Genomic DNA, 16,961 nt, shown 5'->3' with positions numbered 1-16,961 from the left:
AATCCATTCTGCCGCTAAGAGCATCCAAAAACTGCTAAAAAATACTTCATTCATTACATTCATGAATGTAAGAACAAACACTGAGGAACTCTTTTTAGCATAGTAATACATTGTCTTGAGACAGCATGTTAACGCATTAGCCGTGAGTTAGCTACAGCAAGAGATAAGCTAGCTTTTGCGTCAGCAGGTGAATCGCTTTTGAGTGTGTAATGTAAGGCTGAAACGACGCGTCGACATAGTCGACGTCATCGGTTACGTAAATACGTCGACGCCGTTTTTGTGCGTCGACGCGTCGCATATTTACATCACACTACCGTCATGGCGGAGCGCAAAGCAGACTGTGCGAGCGAGGGGAAAAACGCACGCCAAAAGTGGTCAAAAGTGTGGGAGTATTTCAATACACAGCCTAATAATGTTGTTGTATGCACACTGTGTCGGGCGGAACCATCATAGCAGCACAACGGCTATGAACGAACATTTGAAAAGAAAACCATCAACCATCAACTAGTCAATCGTCCGCGTTAGCATACGTTGTCATCATTACACAAAAACATGAATGTGTCATTTGTATCTGCTAGGGGTGTAACGGTATGTGTTTTGTATTGAACCAATTCGGTACGGGGCTTTCGGTTCGGTACGGGGGTGTACCGAACGAGTTTCTAAGCTAAAGCTAACTTTAGCTGCTAAAGTCTTAACAAGTTGCTTTGCTCCTCTGCCTCTGTCTCAGCACGCAGCATTGTCCCACCCACACAACCATCTGATTGGTACACACGCAGCATTGTCCCACCCACACAACCATCTGATTGGTACACACGAAGCATTATCAGCCAATCAGCAGTGTGTATTCAGAGCGCATGTAGTCAGCGCTTCAGCGTGGAGCAGATAGGTGTTTAGCAGGTGAGCATCAGGCAGCGGACTCTCCCCAAATGATAATAAACACCTCCCAGTCAACTACTAGTAACATCACTATGAGCCCGTTGACCTACTAGAAACTTAAACTGCAGCTCAGCTCGCTCGCAGTCCTGGTTTGAGGTGGTTCATGGTTTAATAGTATTTTCGATCTTCTGTCTATCCATCCAGTCAGGGTTTTTTTTTATTTAGTTTCTATCTGCATTTGAGACTGATGCTATTACGTTGGCTACGTTGCTAGGTTAGCTTCTATTTTTTTTTAGCTTCGCAAAGCTGATTATTATTAATCGTGTATTTACATGTTCATGGTTTAATAGTATTTTTGATCTTCTGTCTATCCATCCAGTCAGGGTTTTTTTAAATTTAGTTTCTATCTGCATTTGAGACTGTGATAAATGATAAAAACATTAGCACTCCACCTACGTCAGCCAGCCCTCATCTTCCCATCAACAGCCGTGCTCACCTGCGTTCCAGCGATCGACGGCGCGACGAAGGACTTCATCCGTGGGTTTGGCGGTTAGCATCGGCTAGGCGTCTGCTAAGTAAGTAGGCCTTGTTGTGTTGCTGTAAGTATTGTACTTAGCCGCTAATACACCGATCGATCCCACCTACAACGTTTTTCTTTGCAGCCTCCATTGTTCATTAAACAAATTGCAAAAGATTCACCAACACAGATGTCCAGAATACTGTGGAATTTTGTCAAAGAAAACAAGAGGTTTTTGTATCGGGTCCGATGGGGTCCAACCACTTCCGTGGATTTTGTGACGTCACGCGCATAAGTCATATCCAAAGGAGTTTTTCAACCGGAAGTGTGGCGGGAAATTTAAAATTGCACTTTATAAGTTAACCCGGCCGTATTGGCATGGGTTTCAATGTTAAGATTTCATAAATTTAAAAATTTTATTTATTTATTTTTATTTGTTATTTTTAATTCAATTTAATTTAATTTAATTTGTCTTATTTTTTTTATTTTATTTTTTTTTTTTTTAAAGGCCTACTGAAATGAAATTTTTTTATTTAAACGAGAATAGCAGATCCATTCTATGTGTCATACTTGATCATTTCGCGATATTGCCATATTTTTGCTGAAAGGATTTAGTAGAGAAAATCGACGATAAAGTTCGCAACTTTTGCTCGCTGATAAAAAAAAGCCTTGCCTGTACCGGAAGTAGCGTGACGTCACAGGAGCTAGTATTCCTCACAATTCCCCATTGTTTACAATGGCGCGAGAGAGATTCAGACCGAGAAAGTGACGATTACCCCATTAATTTGAGCGAGGATGAAAGATTCGTAGATGAGGAACGTTACAGTGAAGGACTTGAGAGGCAGTGATGGACGTATCTTTTTTCGCTCTGACCGTAACTTAGGTACAAGCTGGCTCATTGGATTCCACACTCTCTCCTTTTTCTATTGTAGATCACAGATTTGTATTTTAAACCACCTCAGATACTATATCCTCTTGAAAATGAGAGTCGAGAACGCGAAATGGACATTCACAGTGACTGAACATGTAAATACACGATTAATAATATTCAGCTTTGCGAAGCTAAAAAAATAGAAGCTAACCTAGCAACGTAGCCAACGTGATAGCATAGCAGTCTCAAATGCAGATAGAAACTAAATTTAAAAAAACCCTGACTGGATGGATAGACAGAAGATCAAAAATACTATTAAACCATGAACATGTAAATACACGATTAATAATATTCAGCTTTGCGAAGCTAAAAAAAATAGAAGCTAACCTAGCAACGTAGCCAACGTAATAGCATCAGTCTCAAATGCAGATAGAAACTAAATTTAAAAAAACCCTGACTGGATGGATAGACAGAAGATCGAAAATACTATTAAACCATGAACATGTAAATACACGATTAATAATATTCAGCTTTTCGAAGCTAAAAAAAATAGAAGCTAACCTAGCTACGTAGCCAACGTGATAGCATAGCAGTCTCAAATGCAGATAGAAACTAAATTAAAAAAAAACCTGACTGGATGGATAGACAGAAGATCAAAAATACTATTAAACCATGAACATGTAAATACACGATTAACAATATTCAGCTTTTCGAAGCTAAAAAAATAGAAGCTAACCTAGCTACGTAGCCAACGTGATAGCATAGCAGTCTCAAATGCAGATAGAAACTAAATTTAAAAAAACCCTGACTGGATGGATAGACAGAAGATCAAAAATACTATTAAACCATGAACATGTAAATACACGATTAATAATATTCAGCTTTTCGAAGCTAAAAAAAATAGAAGCTAACCTAGCTATGTAGCCAATGTGATAGCATCAGTCTCAAATGCAGATAGAAACTAAATTTAAAAAAACCCTGACTGGATGGATAGACAGAAGATCAAAAATACTATTAAACCATGAACATGTAAATACACGATTAATAATATTCAGCTTGGCGAAGCTAAAAAAAAACAGAAGCTAACTTAGATGCGGCGGCGGGCTTACTCACTGTAGTGCGTCTGCTATCCTGCTCAAAACACAACACAACCTCCTGGTGTTGGTGTTGCTGTAGTCCGCCGCTCCAACGATCGCACCTACAACTTTCTTATTTGCAGTCTCCATTGTCCATTAAACAAATTGCAAAAGATTCACCAACACAGATGTCCAGAATACTGTGGAATTTTGTCGAAGAAAACAGAGGTATTTGAATTGGGTCCAAACACTTCCCTTGACCTTGTGACGTCACGCGCATACGTCATCATACCGCAACGTTTTCAAGCGGAAGTTTCCTCGGAAGTTTAAAATTGCACTTTATAAGTTAACCCGGCCGTATTGGCATGTGTTGCAATGTTAAGATTTCATCATTAATATATAAACTATCAGACTGCGTGGTCGGTAGTAGTGGGTTTCAGTAGGCCTTTAATCTTATTATTTATTTGTGTGTGGCGTCGCACGGCTGCTGCCGTTTGTTTGTGGTGGGGGCGCCCGTGGCTGCTGGGTCTGGTGCAGGGGGGTGGCTGATGTTGTGACTGGTGGCAGCGCGCGCGCGTGGTGGTTGTCGGGGCTGACAAACTGTGTATATGTATGTATATGTGTGTGTGTGTATGTATGTATGTATGTATGTATGTATGTATGTATGTGTGTGTATGTGTGTATGTGTATGTATATAGATATGGTTGTATATTTCTGGGGGTACGTTCTGGGCCTGCCTGTCGGATGGGGGTCAGCGCCTCAGGCTACTGCATCCGGACTGCGTGTCTGGAGCTCCTGGGTCCCACCGTCCATCCCTTCCGGGTGCCCGTCTTGGTTGGGGCCTGCTGGGTCTGGTCCCTGCGTCTACTGTGGTAGCTTGGTGCTGCAGGGTATTCCGAGGTGCTGCGAGTCGGCCAGTTGTTTGGGTAGCGACTTTGTGTGTCAGCATGTCTGTGATCTTCTTTTAATTCTTTTTAAAAAAATTTTAAATAGATTTAATTATTTATTTATTCTTATTTTTTAATATATTTTATTAATATTATTATTATTATTTATTTATTCATTTATTTTCCCCTACCTCGGGGGGGGGGGGGGACTCGGCGGGGCGGTTGCTGGTTGTTCCATCTCCATCGTTGGGGTCCCTGCGGGTGGGGTGGGTGGTTCCCTTGGCCCTGTGCTGGGTGGTCCTGTGGCGGCCGGCTTGAGTGGGGTGGCCGTGGGGTGGCCGTGGGGTGGCCTCGCCGCGCTCTCCGGGGGTGGGGGGGGCCTCATGGGGGCCCGGTTGCCGGTGGGGCGGGGGCGGTCTTCCCGTCGGGTTGCGGGGGGTCTCCGGGCCCCTCGGGCGGGGCATCCCGCCTTTCTGTCCGTGTGGGGTGTGGTCTCTCACTGGCTTGGGGGTCGTGCCTTGTCCTCTGCCGGGTGCGTCTGTCTGCGGCCTGCTGCTGGCCCTTGTGGGCGGCGCGGTGGGCCAGGCTCTGGGGTTCCTGTCGCTGTCCAGCTTGGCTGCGGTGGTCCCTGGTTCCCTGGGCACCGCACCTACTGTTTGTGGGATGGGCTCTCGGGGAGGCTGGGGCCGTACTCTGGCTCCCGCACACACTGGGAGTCAAATGTATTGTACATGCAAATTCACATATACTCACACACACACACACAGGTACCTACGCTCCCACATACATATACAAATACAGTACATATTTGCACACTCAAAGTTCGTACATCCACACGCACGCTCATTATACAAACATACTGTATACACATACTGTACATAAACATTCACTGTAAAAACATACATATAGACATACTGTACATCAGGGGTCACCAACCTTTTTGAAACCAAGGGCTACTTCTTGGGTACTGATTAATGCGAAGGGCTACCAGTTAGATACACACTTAAATAAATTGCCAGAAGTAGCCAATTTGCTCAATTTACCTTTAACTCTGTTATTATTAATAATTAATGATATTTATCTTTGTGGAAACACTGATCATCTTAATGATTTCTCACAATAAATATATATTGAAACAGATAAATATCAATATGCAACACTATTTTTATATTTTCTCTAAGTGCACATTTTTCAAATTGAACATTTTCAAATGATCACTTCTAAGACAGTCTTGTGAAATCACAATATCCCATTTTAACTAGCTAGCCACTAACATTTTTTAACAAATCATGAATTACTTTGCACCATGTTTGTACAAATAATAACTCATGTAAAATACAAAAGTAAACTCTCAAATGTTTAAATCATGTCACACTTTGAACTGGACACCATATCTGTTATCTGTTTCTTTGTCAGTTAGTGGGAAGCCTGGCATTGCATGCTGTTAACTAGTGTGTTGTACTCTGGTGTGTAACTTGACACTGCAACTCTGAGTGAGTCTTGCAGATGTGCATCAGTGAGGCGTGTTCTGTGTTTGTTCTTGATGAAGTTCATGTCAGAAAAGGCTGATTCACAAAGATAAGATTTTTCCTCATTGTTTGCGGAACCTTCTTAATCTTTTGGACATATTTTCACAGCAATCTGGCCTTAAGCTTAATTATGATAAATGTAAAATGTTAAGGATCGGAAATCTAAAGGGAACGTCCTTTCGAATGGAATGCAAAGTGCCTGTTTTGTGGACAGATGGACCAGTTAACATACTTGGTGTTGTTGTCCCAGAAAATCTGGAAGATCTAGGCTCAGTAAATTATGATAATCGACTAAGAAAGCTGGACAAAATTATGCAATTATGGAAAGGGAAATCCCTAACCTTGTATGGTAAAATGTCTATTGCCAACTCGTTAATTATTCCTCAATTTATGTATTTGTTTTTGTCATTACCAGCTCCATCACAAAACTTTTTTAAGATTTATGAGCGGAGGGTCTTCGATTTTGTCTGGAACGGCAAACCATAAAAGATTAAAGAAAGGTTTTGTACAAAGAGTATGAATATGGGGGCCTGAAACTTCTCAACCTTGAAGCTATGTGTCTGTCTTTAAAAGCATCAATTGTTCCAAAGATGTATTTAAACATTGAGTGGTACACAAATGTCCTTTGGACAAAAAACATGTACTGTATCAAAAGAAATTGTATCCTTTTTTACAAGTGATCCCCTCCCAGAGAGTCTGCTGGGAAACATGGCGGGGTTCATAAAGGAAACAATCCACTCATAGTGGTGTTTTCAATTTTATGTGCCAGAAAAAAGAGACGATATTTTGCAGCAGTTAATATGGATGAACTCTAATATTGTAATAGATGGAAAGCCTTTCTTTTGGAAGAATATGTTTGAAAGAGGAATCATTTTTGTCAATGATATTATCAATGAGAATGGTAAAATTATGAAGTATGATGAATTTAGAGCTATGTATGGTGATGCTTGATCAAGCTTTTCATTTTATCAACTAACTGGAGTAATTGGGAAAAGATGGAAACAAATAATTATGGAACTACTAAATTATTAGTTTGTAAACCTCTAATAAGAAATTCTAGTTGGCAAAAAGGAACTAAAATAAATAGAAAAATATATAATTTTTATTTAATAAAGAAATCTTTGAAGGCTGCCTCATACAACACAAATGGAAAATGGGAGGACTTTTTTGACTGCCCGTTGCCATGGGATGCCATATTCAAACTAATCTATAAAACCACTATCGATGTGCAAAATCGTTATTTTCAAATTAAAATTATTTATAACTTCCTACCCACAGGGAAAATGTTAAAATTATGGAATATGACAGAGTCAGATGATTGCCGATTTTGTTGTCAGGAGCCTGAATCCACCCTGCATTTATTTTGGTATTGTCATATTGTGTCTTTGTTTTGGGTGGAAGTTGAAAAAATGTGTTTAAGGATTGGTTTGTTTATGAAGCTTAATGTGGTTTCTGTTATTTTAGGAGAGTTCATTGACAATCATGATTTAGTCAAATTATAGTACTCTGTAAAATGTTTTTTTTAGGGCCAAAAACAGATATTCACTTAGTATTACTTTCTTTAAAACATTTATTCAGTATTTTCTAACTTTAGAAAGTTACATGGTTGAAAACGATAATGATGCCAAAAATATTTAAAAAAAGATGAGAAGTCCTCAAAGGCTTATTTTGAAAGTATAATTATGTTTATAGATTATATGATATCTGTTGTTGTGTTCCCTAATTTGAGTGACCTGGACATAATCTGGACTGTACATAAATGCTTATTTTGAAAATGTAATTTTGTTTATAAATTATATGCAATCTGTTGTGTTCCCTAATTTTTTTCTGTGTACATGAATGAAGGTGTGTGTTGCTGAGTCCGACTTGGACATTATCTGGACTGGGCCTGGTTTAAAAAAACCTTTAAACAAATCTAATTTCATTGACAACCTGGTCTGTTGAAGATAAGGCCTTTTTTTAAAATAAATAAAAAACATTTTCTTGGATAAAAAAGAAAGTAAAACAATATAAAAAAAATTACATAAAAAAATAGTAATTAAGGAAAATGTTAGTGGACCAGCAGCCTATACAATCATGTGTGCTTCAGGGACTGTGTCCCTTGCAGATGTGTTGTCTATGTTGTGGGAACCAGAATATTGGTAGCAGAAAGAAATAACCCCTTTTGTGTGAGTGGGTGTGGATGAGTGTGCATGGGGGAGGTTGTTTGGGTTGATGCACTGATTGAAAGTGTATCTTGTGTTTTTTCTATGTAGATTTGATTTTTAAAAATAAAAAAAATAAAAAAAATTGTTTTTTTCTTTTTTTTTTTTTTTAGAACAGGCCTGCGGGCGACTCATCTGGTCCTTACGGGCGACCTGGTGCCCGCGGGCACCGCGTTGGTGACCCCTGCTGTACATATACACTCACTGTACAAACACACACATACTGTACATATACATTCACTGTACAAACACACACATACATATACTGTACATATACATTCACTGTACAAACACACATATACACATTCTGTACATATACATTCACTGTACAAACACACATACTGTATACACATACTGTACATATACATTCACTGTACAAACACACACATACACATTCTATACATATACATTCACTGTACAAACACACATATACACACTGTACATATACATTCACTGTACAAGCACACATATACACATACTGTACATATACAAGTACATATGCACACATACACATGCACATAATCACGTTTCATCAAACATATATTAACGTTGTTGCCCTAGGGTAAACTGGGTATAACACATGGCACACTGACAAAGCTTAACCTATTGTTACTATAACAATCTACAAGGTTAATGTAGGTTGCTTCTCTTTCTTCCCCTCCATTTTTCTGCATTCTTTCGTATCTCAAGTTATCATTACGTATATGTATTGTTGCATTTGAACAATTGTATTGTTGATAATAAAGGTAAAGTATTGGTATTGTTTATTATCAATAGCACTATTTCTATTGGTATTCATATTGCTCCATTTTTAGTGTAATAATGCTCATTGTCATTTCTGTATTTTTTTTTTTTTTTTCACTAACTGCTTATTTGCTATTACTTTTACCATCATATTTGTACATGTCGTATTTGCTGATGTTGCTCTGTTGTTGTGTTTGCTGTTGTTGTTTTTGTCTCTCGTGTCTAATCCCCCTCTTGTCCCCACAATTCCCCCCTCTATCTTCCTTTTTTTGTCTTTCTATCCCCTCCTGCTCCGGCCCGGCTGCACCAAATGATAATATAAATACATTTAATAAAGTCAAAATACAAATAAGGCAACAAGAGAAGTATCCTACACTTCTCTTTTGTAAAGTAAATCTGAACAGCCGATATGGGCATCTACATCTACTATATGATTTGCCTGAGAAGCTGGGCAGGACATTATAAAAAAAAATTAAAAAAAATGTTAAGATTTCATCATTGATATATAAACTATCAGACTAAGGCTGAAACGACGCGTCGACGTAGTCGACGTCATCGGTTACGTAAATACGTCGACGCCGTTTTTGTGCGTCGACGCGTCGCATATTTACGTCACACTACCGTCATGGCGGAGCGCAAAGCAGACTGTGCGAGCGAGGGGGAAAAAATCACGCCAAAAGTGGTCAAAAGTGTGGGAGTATTTCAATACACGGCCTAATAATGTTGTTGTATGCACACTGTGCCGAGCGGAAGTGGCCTATCATAGCTAGAGGTAGCATAGTTAGAGATGCTACCTCAGTAGAAGCATTTAAGTCCCATCTTAAAACTCATTTGTATAATCTAGCCTTTAAATAGACCCCCCTTTTTTAGACCAGTAGATCTGCCGTTTCTTTTCTTCTCTCCTCTTCTCCCCTGTCCCTTGCGAGGGGGAGTTGCATAGGTCCGGTGGCCATGGATGAAGTGCTGGCTGTCCAGAGTCGGGACCCCGGGTGGACCACTAGCATGTGCATCGGTTGGGGACATCTCTGCGCTGCTGACCCGTCTCCGCTCGGGATGGTTTCCTGTTGGCCCCGCTGTGGACTGGACTCTCGCTGATGTGTTGGATCCACTGTGGACTGGACTTTCACAATGTTATGTCAGACCCACTCGACATCCATTGCTTTCGGTCTCCCCTAGAGGGGGGGGGTTACCCACATATGCGGTCCTCTCCAAGGTTTCTCATAGTCATTCACCGACGTCCCACTGGGGTGAGTTTTTCCTTGCCCGTATGTGGGCTCTGTACCGAGGATGTCGTTGTGGCTTGTACAGCCCTTTGAGACACTTGTGATTTAGGGCTATATAAATAAACATTGATTGATGATTGATTGATAGCAGCACAACGGCTATGAACGAACATTTGAAAAGAAAACCATCAACCATCAACTAGTCAATCGTCCGCGTTAGCATACGTTGTCATCATTACACAAAAACATGAATGTGTCATTTGTATCTGCTAGGGGTGTAACGGTATGTGTTTTGTATTGAACCGTTTCGGTACGGGGCTTTCGGTTCGGTACGGGGGTGTACCGAACGAGTTTCTAAGCTAAAGCTAACTTTAGCTGCTAAAGTCTTAACAAGTTGCTTTGCTCCTCTGCCTCTGTCTCAGCACGCAGCATTGTCCCACCCATACAACCATCTGATTGGTACACACGCAGCATTGTCCCACCCACACAACCATCTGATTGGTACACACAAAGCATTATCAGCCAATCAGCAGTGCGTATTCATAGCGCATGTAGTCAGCGCTTCAGCGTCGAGCAGATAGGTGTTTAGCAGGTGAGCATCAGGCAGCGGACTCTCCCCAAATGATAATAAACACCTCCCAGTCAACTACTAGTAACATCACTATGAGCCCGTTGACCTACTAGAAACTTAAACTGCAGCTCAGCTCGCTCGCAGTCCTGGTTTAAGGTGAAGGCTAATTACCTCTCAGTTCCAGCCACATCGACCCCTTCTGAGCGCCTATTTTCAGCTGCTGGGAATATTGTAAACAAGAAAAGAAGCAAAGCAAGTAGACATGCTAACCTTTCTTCATTACAACTGTTAGTCACTCACTGGAATGAGTAGAATTGGTTATTGTGTACTGTGTTGGACTGGATGTTTATTTTGCACATTTTAAAAGCAATACTTAATGTTTACAGTGCTCCAGAATATTTAGATTGGCACTTTTTTGTATTGGATGTTTATCTTTATTTTTGCACATTTTAGCAAATAAGCAATTCTTTCACTTTTGTTGAAATGTTTACACTGTTACAGAATATTTCGTTTTGCACTTTTTTGTATTGGATGTTTATCTTTATTTTTGCACATTTTAAAGCAAAATAAGCAATACTTTTACTTTTGAAATGCTTATACTATTGCAGAATATTACGATTTGCACTGGATGTTTACTTTTATATTTGCACATTAAAAAGCAAATAAGCTACTTTTAATTTTGTTAAATGTTAAAAGTTTTAAATGTTTACATTGTTACAGAATATTTAGTCATGTTGTTGTCAATGTTGACTGAGTGGCCATACTTCTTTTTTATTGTAAATAAAAGCCATGCCTTTCGAAAAAACTGGCCTACATTTATTTTTTCATCTTTATTTTGAATAAAAAAATAATCGGTAAAAGGAAAAATAATCTATAGATGAATCGAAAAAATAATCTATAGATTAACCGATTAATCGGAAAAAAATAATCTATAGATTAATCGATAGAAAAATAATCGTTAGCGGCAGCCTTATATCAGACTGCGTGGTCGGTAGTAGTGGGTTTCAGTAGGTCTTTAATACAAAACAAATAAATAAATCGGTAATAAATAAATAAAATAATGATAATAATTTGATTTCTCTAGTCAGCAATGATGAGGTTTCTTCAGTCTTAAAGGCCTACTGAAATGAATTTTTTTTTATTCAAACGGGAATAGCAGATCCATTCTATGTGTCATACTTGATCATTTCGCGATATTGCCATATTTTTGCTGAAAGGATTTAGTATAGAACAACGGCGATAAAGATCGCAACTTTTGGTATCTGATAAAAACAACCCTTGCCCCTACCGGAAGTAGCGTGACATCACAAGACAAAGGATTCCTCACAATTCCGCTTTGTTTACAATGGAGCGAGAAACATTCGGACCGAGAAAGCGACGATTACCCCATTAATTTGAGGGAAGATGAAAGATTCGTGGATGAAGAACTTTAGAGTGAAGGACTACAGTGTAGTGCGGGGTGTATCTTTTTAAGCTCTGACCGTAACTTAGGTACAAGCTGGCTCATTGGATTCCACACTCTCTCCTTTTTCTATTGTGGATCACGGATTTGTATTTTAAACCACCTCAGATACTATATCCTCTTGCAAATGAGAGTCGAGAACGCGAAATGGACATTCACAGTGACTGAACATGTAAATACACGGTTAATAATTTTCAGCTTGGCGAAGCTAAAAAAAATAGAAGCTAGGTTAGCTACAGAGCTAACGTGATAGCAGGCTCAAATGCAGATAGAAACAAAATTTTAAAAAACCCTGACTGGAAGGATGGACAGAAGATCAACAATACTATTAAACCATGAACATGTAAATACACGGTTAATAATTCTCAGCTTGGCGAAGCTAAAAAAATAGAAGCTAACTTAGCTACGGAGCTAACGTGATAGCATCAGTCTCAAATGCAGATAGAAACTAAATTTTAAAAAAAACCTGACTGGAAGGATAGCCAGAAGATCAACAATACCATTAAACCATGAACATGTAAATACACGGTTAATAATTTTCAGCTTGGCGAAGCTAAAAAAATAGAAGCTAACTTAGCCACGGAACTAACATGATAGCATCAGTCTCAAATGCAGATAGAAACTAAATTAAAAAAAACCCTGACTGGAAGGATAGACAGAAGATCAACAATACTATTAAACCATGGACATGTAAATACACGGTTAATAATTTTCAGCTTGGCGAAGCTAAAAAAAATAGCAGCTAACTTAGCTACGGAGCTAACGTGATAGCATCAGTCTTAAATGCAGATAGAAACTAAATTAAAAAAAAACCCTGACTGGAAGGATAGACAGAAGATCAACAATACTATTAAACCATGAACATGTAAATACAGGGTTAATAATTTTCAGCTTGGCGAAGCTAAAAAAATATAAGCTAACTTAGATGCGGCGGCGGCAGCGGGCGTTGTACGCTTTTGACGACACCCCGGCCGCCATCAGTCGGCAAGAAACATATTTCCCCAAACTTACGTACGTGACATGCACATATCGACACGCACGTACGGGCAAGCGATCAAATGTTTGGAAGCCAAAGCTGTACTCACCGTCGTGCGTCTGCTATCCTGCTCAAAACACAACACAACCTCCTGGTGTTGGTGTTGCTACAGCCAGCCGCTAATACACCGATCGCACCTACAACTTTCTTATTTGCAGTCTCCATTGTCCATTAAACAAATTGCAAAAGATTCACCAACACAGATGTCCAGAATACTGTGAAATTTTGTCGAAGAAAACAGAGGTATTTGTATGGGTCCAAACACTTCCCTTGACCTTGTGACGTCACGTGCATACGTCATCATACCGCGACGTTTTCAAGCGGAAGTTTCGCGGGAAATTTAAAATTGCACTTTATAAGTTAACCCGGCCGTATTGGCATGTGTTGCAATGTTAAGATTTCATCATTAATATATAAACTATCAGACTGCGTGGTCGGTAGTAGTGGGTTTCAGTAGGCCTTTAAATCTGCTGGTATTGTCATTGTTCATGTTTTTCATAATGATATGAACACCGTAGCATTTGTAGATGGTAAAAAGTAACAGAATAACGAGCGCAAAAAGGCAACTGCTCCCAGACTGTTATCTGCCGTACTATTGTTACAGGAAAAAAATCGGAAATGACAACATTCTGTTGTTGTAAATGTAGTCATATAGAAACAAAAAAACAAATGACATCATCCATCCATTTTCTCTGCCGCTTATCCGAGTCTGGGTTGCGCGGGCAGCAGTCTAGGCAGAGATGCCCATGAAAACACTTCCTTGTGGTCTACATAACATGTAACAGTGGTTCTTTGGTCAAAATGTTGCATAGATTATGTTTTATAGATCATCTTCAAGCCGCTTTCTGACAGTCGGTTCAGGATGCGCCGTTTTGTGGGCGGTCTTATTTACCTGGCAGCGTCTTTTCTCCGTCATCTTGTAGCGTGCAAGGTGTGCTCATCCGTGGCTCACTAGTGCAACAACGCCGGAAATGTGTCCCGTGAAAAACCGTCCAACCGAAACTCTCTAATAACTAAAGTTCCTTGGGTAAATAACGTATACTCACTACACCGGTATGTATTAGCGCTTTCATGGCAAGTTTACTGACAGATAAAAGTAAAAACTTTACACTACTTTATAGTAGAAATGGAACAGCGGAGGATGAATGCCCCATAACAAGAAGTTGGAGAAAAAGAAGAAGCTTATCGACTGCGGTGTCGGCACCGACTACAAAGACGGACGCTCGCGCATTTTCAGGACTTATGCAGATACCTGATACAGATCAGCAGGTACCAGAAGGGAAGAAAAGTTGCTTTTGCATAATATTGCGAAACAAAACGCCAGATAATATGTCTTACCTTATACACACACCATAATAATACTTGTATGTTGAAGCACAGTACAATCCATCAAGCAATGCGGCTTAATAGCTTACAAAAGTCGTACTAAAACATTTTGATACATTTTTGAGCGCTGTGTGTAATGTTCTATATTTTCAATGGAACATATACAATTTTGGTGTTTACTTCAGTCATATTGCAGTCTACACGTATCTCTTATGTGTGACTGCCATCATATTGCAGTCCCCACATATCTCTTGTGTGACTGCCATCTACTGGTCACACTTATCATTTCACTATGTACCAAATAATAGCTTCGAGGTCGGTAAGCACAACCAAAATGATTCCGTACATTAGGCGCACTGGGTTATAAGGCGCACTGTCGAGTTTTGAGAAAATGAAAGGATTTTAAGTGCGCCTTATCCTCCGGAAAAATATGGTATGTAGTGTTCATCGTGTGAGGCAATGCAAATGAAAAATAATGACCCACAAATAAGGGTGCGACCCAATAATTTGACCGGGTTATTGGGGACTGTTTTTGCCGACAGACAGGTGTTCTCTATGACTGCAGAGACTACATTATGTTACACTGAGTTCCTTACTTTTATTTTATTCCATCGCATACGCATCACTTTAATTTACTTTGTAAGAGAGATATTTATATATATATATATGCGTATAATATCCCACAACTTAATCAACTTTTTTATTTGGCAGTGTTGTGAACGCACTATTTTATTTAAGACAGATGTATTGACTCTGAGGAAGCTCTTAAATCAGCTCTTTAAAAATTATTCCATAAAAAGTACAATTTATATCTGGTATAAAACAAGATGCAGTGTATGCAATGTCATTTCAAACGTATTTTTTGATCGAATAAAAGAAAAATGTGTTTTGAATGATCTCTTTTATTTGTAGTCATTGGTTTCTTTGGGGGGTGTTTAGGGCACGTCCGACCAGTAGGAGGCCACGGGGAAGACCCAGGACACGTTAGGAAGACTATGTCTCCCGGCTGGCCTGGGAACACCTCGGGATCCCCTGGGAGGAGCTGGACGAAGTGGCTGGGGAGAGGGAAGTCTGGGCTTCCGTGCTTAGGCTGCTGCCCCCGCGAACTGACCTCGGATAAGTGGAATAAGATGGATGGATGGTTTCTTTAAAATGTAGGGTGGGGGGGATTGTAAAAAATCTAATATTTTTTGGTGAAAAAATATGATTAGAATTTTAAGTCCTATTGCCCAGGCCTACATAGCAATTGTGAAAAAAATATAAACAATTGTACAACAAATGTGCTGTTGAACCACTAATGGTAACATAATCTAGCTAATGATGTTTTAGTTATATTTGTTTAGAAACGTGTAACAAGTTGTCTTTAACTAACAATAACCAAAGGCTTATATATGTAAGGGTGACTGTGATTTATTGAGGAGCAAAGCACACCTGATGGGGAATATATTGCTGGTTCAACCTACCTGAAGTCTTCCAACACCACTGATATCCAAGGTTGAAGCTCTCGTTAATTAGGCCTGGAAAAGCACACATGATGTCACAGGTCTGTCATAGCGCTTGTGATTGGCCGCCAGGAGTAAATCTGTTGACTAAATCCCCGCATGTTGTGGTTTAGACTCAGAGGTCATGTAGTCAAGAGTGCATTCCGCTGTGCACTAATGTCTCCCGCAAATACTTGGCAGGCGACAAGCGCACAGAGAAACCAAAAAGGACATTTAAATTGGTACTAAACTACTTTGGCGTCCGCTGCTCCGCTTTCCCGCCAGCGAACATACCCAACTTTATTTTAAGGTAAGTTTAATGGCGTTTATTTTATTTTTTTCCACTGAATAAACTCCCACAAGTAACCCGTTTTGTGTAAAATAGAAATGTTACCTGTCGCGTTCGTGGGTTGAAGAGTAGTTGCTTGTTCCATTCCGAGACAGGGAGAACGATAACACACCTGGCAGCTGGAATTAAATTGTTTGCTCGCAGCAAAGCGAGCCGCGCAGTGAATTGTGGGTTATGTACGCTAGCTGTTGCTCATTATTTTAATTTTTTATATTTTTTATTTTTATTTTTATAAATCTTCATTTATAATGTTCAACATTTACAAACAAGCATATGAACAATAACAAACAGGATAAGTACAAAAACTGTACAATTCAGCGCCAGGGGGTTGTAAACTCAATAAAGCAACTACAGTAAAATGCAAAATATATATATATATACAAACGTTTGTAAAACATTTTGAAATGAGGGATAGATCTGAAGTTGATGTAGACTCCAGAGATTTAAGCTTTAAATATAAAATGTATTTATGCCCTGGCACACCATTTCATGACTGAAGCAAAACACTTTTTACACTTTTATACTGAAATAAATACACCTACAACTTATTAAATAAAAACATAGAAACAACTACCAGCAGCAGTAAAGTTTAGATCCATGAAGGATAGAAGAAAGTGAATGAATATTTATAACTGAAGACATTTATACGGAGCCCCTAAAGGGACATGGGAATTTTTTTTTTTTTAGACATGTATCTCGTGGCCACGAGAAAGTATCTCGTGGCCACGAGAAAGTATCTCGTGGCCACGAGAAACTTTTTATAAAAAAAAAAAAAAAAAAAAAAAATATTAATTTTTTTTTTTTTTTTT

At 39.3% G+C, this 16,961-nt stretch overlaps 1 protein-coding gene and 1 long non-coding RNA gene across 2 annotated transcripts in view; one reads left to right on the top strand and one right to left on the bottom strand.

Annotated features, from left to right (window-relative positions):
• The window catches only part of LOC133650434 (uncharacterized), a 32,318-nt gene extending 16,037 nt beyond the window's left edge, over window positions 1–16,281 (bottom strand). The window contains exons 1-2 of the long non-coding RNA XR_009826230.1: window positions 16,198–16,281; window positions 15,786–15,839 (exon numbers count right to left, since the gene is read on the bottom strand). This is a non-coding gene — a long non-coding RNA (uncharacterized LOC133650434). The remainder of the gene's footprint in view (window positions 1–15,785; window positions 15,840–16,197) is intronic.
• LOC133650433 (actin-binding protein WASF3-like) overlaps window positions 15,956–16,961 on the top strand; it is a 19,538-nt gene continuing 18,532 nt past the window's right edge. Inside the window, exon 1 of the mRNA XM_062047660.1 lies at window positions 15,956–16,113. The gene's annotated coding sequence lies outside the window, so the exon portion shown is untranslated. The remainder of the gene's footprint in view (window positions 16,114–16,961) is intronic.

Source organism: Entelurus aequoreus, linkage group LG05, assembly GCF_033978785.1.
Source record: "Entelurus aequoreus isolate RoL-2023_Sb linkage group LG05, RoL_Eaeq_v1.1, whole genome shotgun sequence".
In the NCBI taxonomy this organism is placed as follows: Eukaryota; Metazoa; Chordata; class Actinopteri; order Syngnathiformes; family Syngnathidae; genus Entelurus; species Entelurus aequoreus.
Note: the sequence above shows the minus strand (reverse complement) of the source record. Positions and strands in the feature narration are given on the sequence as shown.